This window comes from Protomyctophum parallelum (genome assembly GCF_964188405.1).
Source record: "Protomyctophum parallelum genome assembly, chromosome: 10".
NCBI classification, from domain to species: domain Eukaryota; kingdom Metazoa; phylum Chordata; class Actinopteri; order Myctophiformes; family Myctophidae; genus Protomyctophum; species Protomyctophum parallelum.
In genome coordinates this window covers 14291442-14297879 of record NC_139704.1, presented here as the reverse complement: position 1 = coordinate 14297879, position 6438 = coordinate 14291442, and positions in this window count along the sequence as shown.

Sequence of the window (6438 nt, the reverse complement as noted above, 5' to 3'; positions counted from 1 at the left end):
TTTCCTCAGAATTGCACCTTTCCTGTACTACTTGCCCGATGGGCAAGTGCCTCCGAGACCAGACTGACTACACCTCAAAATCAATCAATATTATGATCTATTAAATCACATTACCTGTACATCGTTTGGTGTGCATATATTTGAACGGGTAAGGAGTGTGTGTGTGTGTGTGTGTGTGTGTGTGTGTGTGTGTGTGTGTGTGTGTGTGTGTGTGTGTGTGTGTGTGTGTGTGTGTGTGTGTGTGTGTGTGTGTGTGTGTGTGTATTGAAACATTTCTTTTATGGTAAATCAATATCAAATGTTGTCTTTATACAGTACATTTCCCGAGTTTGAAAGGGTTTAATGAGATTCTTTAAGTAATGTTTCAACCAAGATATACATTTAGTTACTTCTTGGCCATCTGAGAACATCGCTTTGTTGGCACAAAGTGATCTCCTAAGTACTCCATCGAGCCTTTATCATGCACCATGAACCACATGAATAGTTGGCCAAAATGTTCCCAAAGGGCACATTTCGTCTCAGAGCTTGTCTCAGACGATTTGAAACCAGGAACTTCACATTCATTGGAGAGCTCTCACCGTCTTGGACAACACAAACATGAGCTTTGGGGAAACTACTGTGTGAGTGCTAAGCTTCTACAGCAATGTATTATAATAATAATTTCTTCCGTTCTGAAGGTACAGCATATGCACTATATTGTGAGAAGCCACACCCACTGTCACCATCCTTTCCTCCACAAGGTTTCATGCAAATCTCGACAGACAGACAGAATCCCCATCCAAGTCCTATTGGTGGATGTAACAAACAAAAAACATTATAAGGGGTTTTCACTAACGGTTTCCCGACTGCCCATGGCAAGTAAATAAAGCATCCGGGCAAATGGAGTTTTACTTTTAAGTTGCCCGATGGGCAAATGAGTGTGAGAGGGGAAGCAACTGTCTTTATAGTTTGCTATAAATTGCTATTGAGATATTTGGCATAAATATTGAGGTATGCGTATGTCCATATTGCGCAGCCCCAGACTCTGCAAGTAAAGTTGAAAGTAAGTGTTAAATGAACGGCAATTCAAATTTTGCCTATCACAATTTACTTTTTGGGCTAGTAGAACTTGAACTGTACTTTGCCCAGCGGACAAGTGCCTCTGAGACCTTAGTGTCAGCTCCTGAGTTATTATTCAGGGAGTGTGGCCTGCCATCATAACAAGCTGCTGAGTCAGCCCACCACACACGCGAGCCAATGGAGATACAAATCTATAAAGAGTAAAGTAGACACGAATGTCAAATGAATTACTTGTAGACCTGAACTTAGATTTATGGCCTGTGAGTGATACAATGGTTAAATCCCCAGCAGGAGTACCTTCACTCTGCTTCATTTCAAATGTTTCTGCTACTGATATTTCACCAGTTAAAGTCTGAATGGGCTCGGTGCATTAGCTCACCTGGGGATTTCATTTCACTCACTATGACGCTCTATCAGCCAAGTTCTTTTTTCTTCTCCTGCTGCTATAGAAATTCACTCTTTAGGGTCATTATTTGCGGAGCTATTTTCAGCGGAGACCTCCCAACATAAATAACACTCTGCAGAACGTATTCTGTGATCGGGGTCACCTACAGGACGCAGCACTTGTAAGACCTGTAGGACTCGGCAGATTCCATACCAATGAGGTTGTGGCTGAAATGCTGAATACACCATGGGCAATTATCTAAGATTATTTGAGAGGGACTTACAGGTATCAGGATGATGGCTGTATAAACTCTGATATCAGTGTCGGTCAAATGAGAGCTAATAAACTGTGATTTTGAGATTAGGACAGGACACGCACAAGATTGACCGATACCTTACTCATAGAGGTGTATAATACCTAGAGCAGTGGTTCTCAACCTTTTCAGCCTGCGATCCCCCAAAAGAATCATATTTGAGCTGGGTGGCCCCACCCTGACGAGCACTTGTAGGAGTTGAGGTATTACATTTAGTTTGACTCAGTTCCACAGATAACTATTGTGAAAATAGCTACAAGACCTCGCAATAATCTATTTTCTTTTACCATTATTATTTGACCATTTGGCCAATGTTTGACCAGCTTTTATACTATAGTTTGTTGATTACTTTTTGATGCAGAATTGTTTTATTTTCTTCTTTCTTTCTCTTTTTTTCATTTCGTTTATTTTTATTCTATTAGTGTAGACTTTCGTCTTACAAAAACATTAGATTCCCATTGACAATGAATGGAGAATTTTACGTCAGTGTCTGAGCAAATCGGCTTAGTGTCTATTTTTGTCTTACATAAATTCCCATTGACAATGAATGGAGAGTTTTACGTCATAATGTCGGGAAATTTGGCATAGTGTCTATTTTACGTCATGATGATGGATGATGATAAGAGCGCCCCTATCACTTATATTTTTGTTTAAAAAAGGTTTTAAAAGTCCTTACATTGTAACTTCACTGTCATCTGGGGCTGACTGGGGGTGCTGGTGATTTCGAGGGTGGGTTAAGGCATCTTTTTACATTGCGCACTAGTAAGTAATTTATGTATTGGTCTGGTGTGTCAGTGCGACGTTCAGACAGGCATTCCTCAATACGACAGCTGTCAGTATAAAGGGTGAAAAGTACAGCTGAGCTCACACACCCCTGTGGAGTACCAACATTGGTAGTTAATGCTGAGGAGAGGGTTGTGTTCACTTTCACTCTCTGTACTCTGTTAGTAAGAAAATAAGCATACCAGTGAATTAAGTATGGATTCAGTTCCAACTGTACCATTATTTACACTAGTATATCAGACTGTATTGTATTGAAAGCTGAAGAAAAGTCTAAGAATAGCACCCTCGCATGATTCTTATTTGACTTATCTAGGTGTTTTGTAATTAAGTGGACCAGTGTCATAACCACATCCTCTGTACTGCAACCCTTTTTATAGGCAAACTGACAGGGGTTGAATTTTTCTTTGGTTATACTAACAAGATGTAACAGTATTCTTTCAAGTGATTTCATAATCACTGAAGTGAGAGCTACAGTGTATGGGTCTATAATCCTTATGTTCTTTTGGACATTGGGTAGTGGTTTTATGTGTGAGGTTTTCCAAGACAGGGGAATTGTGTGTGTGTCTACAGAGGTTTGGAATATTGGTTGCCACACTGGAGCCAGCTCAGATACAATATTTCTACGGAGAAAATAAAGCACTGCATTTATCTGGCTTTCCTTGTGTTAGTACACTGAAACATAACTCAAACTGTTCTGAGTCGGCTGAAGTGGACTTCGCAATGTTCGGCACGGCAACTTGCTCGCCCGTGGCTCAAGTCCACTTGAGATGGCGCACCTCCGTCGCCTCTGCCGAAAACAAGTGCTCCCTTACGTCTCGCCTGGTGGCTTGGGTAATACTCCACTGTCATATTTTGATCTAAAAGTTATAGGGGCCACTTGTTTTTATTTTCCTTTTTTAAGTTTTGACATGGAACTAGGTTGATGGAAATAATTTAAGTGTATCCCTTTTTTTGTTGAGCTCTTGATTTCCAGTAATTGAAAAAGGTTTGGTAGAATCGCTAAAAAGAATAATCGATAATTGCAGCCCTAGATATAAACCAGCGACCTGAGGTCAGCTGAGGACAGTGGAAACCTGCAGTGTTTTTCAGTATCAAGTAGCTGAGAGGGAGTCTGAGTCAAAGGAGGATTTAGTCAAAATGTTATAAAATCCATGAACTCACATTGTAAGGACATACTACTACTTCCAACGGCCGCGTGGGCCTACAGGACATACCACATCATCTTTAAAGCAGTGGTGGAAAGTAACCAAGTATTGTACTCGAGTACAAATCTTGAAGCACTTTTACTTTACTTGAGTATTTCCATCTCCAGTACTTCATACTTCTACTCCACTTCAAATGTCAAATGAGTCAAATGTCATACGCTATATTCCACTATAATTATTTGACAACTTTAAAGTTACTTTGTAGATTTAGATTTATTTTTATTACAACAATACATACTTTTAACCAATGAAGCCCTATTTATATATAATTATTTTCTTTTGTACTTTTACTCAAGTTAAATGTTGATGCAGGCCTTCTACTTGTAACAGAGTATTTATATTTGTGGTATTGTAGTGCTTCTTCCATCACTCCTCTAAAGTGATTTAATCTGTTCATACAATCTAGTAATCGTCACAGTTATGCTGTTTTAAATTGCAATTTCAAGTACTAATTAATATCAACTTAATACTTTATATAGGATTTAACCTATTATGTTTTATTTTATCTCTCTGTCTCGCTGTAGGGTTTCTTCTGTAGCAACCAGAAAGTACATCTGTCTTTGGTGTGGCACATTAAAGGTAAGAGGAGTGTAAAGTGTTTGACTACTATTAGATGCCCAGAATAGGGACATTAGAGTTCAGTTCATTAAGGCACATACTGTATACTGAAAGCAGCTTTTAGAGCCCCAGGTTACAGTTTCATGTTGTATTATTGTCAGATTTCAGTTTATTATACTGTGTAATTGCATTTAAATTACTTTGTCCCCATGCAGTCCTCTTGTGATGTCCTACAACAAGAAGAGTGTCCTGTTCCCATGTAGCCCAGTGCCAAGGTCAGATGTCCTGATGGAAGATTCCAGATTCTGCAGACCAGGACATGGTACTGTACTGTATGCCTACTTTGATCTCAGCTTCTTTCAAAAGCGACCCGCTGATGATTGCTCAGGAAGTGTGGAAGGTTTGGACCTAAAACACAAGAGAATTACTAAAGTAGGAACGCAGCCCTATAGAGTCATTAGAGAGTGCATTAGGGGGTAATGTTTTCCCCATGTGTTTGAGGCTAACTGTGAGATAGTGTACATGGAAAATAATTAGGATTTTACATTGAAATGATAGTGCTTTTCTTTTCCATTGACTTAATTTTTGTTGTTGAGAGATTTATACAGTACAGTAGGTCACTGAGCAGTCACCCTGCAAGTTAGTAGCCTCGGTCCCAGGCTTACTTATCTGCGAAAAGAAAAGCCTGGTCACAACGTAAGGCAGAGAAGCTATCGGCGGATGTATCCTCCGGAACAGCTGTCAAATGTATTTCCCCCGTATACGATATTTTCCAGATCAATCACAACACTTGTTTCATTCGCGGAGAATGTAAACTGATTTGTAAAGCATCAATGTAATTTCCTTGGGCAATACTTCCGCTAAAATCCTGCAACTTCCGCTGATAGTCTTTTCAGCGTAGGTCTTGCCCAGGGTGGCAAGTTAGTAGGCCAATGGATCACGTTTTTAAATGAAGGGATATCAACTCAACACTAGACAACACAGCAGTTGTCTAGTGCTTGTTGAAGCTGAAACCATATGACATTTTGTAGGCTAGATTGATACCTTCATCGATCCCATGGGGGAAATTCCAGCGCCAAAGCCAACACAGCAGTACAAGTTAAAGATAAGGACACTAGAAGTACAATAGTTGTAAGTATAACATCGCAAAATCACAATAAATACGCCTTCAACAAATATAAATAAAGTATACAGAGTCAGACGTACTGTATACGCCTATACAATAATCCTGCCTGGTGCAGTGCAAGAGACACGAGAGACGAGATAAAGGTATACAAATGTAGATTATGACAGCAGCAACTACCTGTCATAATCCCCCCCCCCTATCTAATTATTGGACAGTATTAGGATGTTGATATTAATTTTGTATTCATCTTTAGGGCCTCAAATCACACCTTAGAAAGTGTCTATTTCAAACAAGTGTTTTTGAGGGGCACCTAGCCAGCTATAGTGTAGATTTGTGTCCGAACACAAACATTAAATGCCATTGACAATTAATGGAGAATTTACGTCATACCTGTATGTGTCTGAGCAAATCGACATTTTACGTCATGATGATGTGCGATGATAAGAGCGCCCCTCACTGTGACTTTTTTTTACGCTCTCAGAAGCTTTTGAAATGGGCTTTTCTGCCCATGTGGGGGTAACAATTACTGTGAAATTACTTTACATTACACTAAGAACTCATAATAATTGTGCTTTTCCGAGATGGATAAGCTTCTCGTCTGTTGGTCACTGCAGTTTGCTACAACAGGTCACTGGACCCTGTGGAAGATTCAGTACTACACACAGCTTTGCCAGGAGTTGAGGGCCAGGACTTCAAAGTAGACAATGTCAATTAACCATCATACAGACAGTGAAAACAACCACTAGATCGGAGGACCTAGGGCCTAGGCTCTCCCACAAACTTGCTTTCAGGACTGTTGGTGGCAAATGAAATGACAGATATTTGGCAGGAAAGAGACAATTATAAGAACTCACCAAGTCTTTGAAGGAGAAAATGTGTATATACAGTACAGTATGGGAGAGTTGGGATGTACTGTATGTTGATTTAGTTGGTAGTGCACTTAAATAGAAGGTGATCTGACCTTGCACAAAAACAGTTTATGGTGTCTATATCTGCAGGATATCCTCAT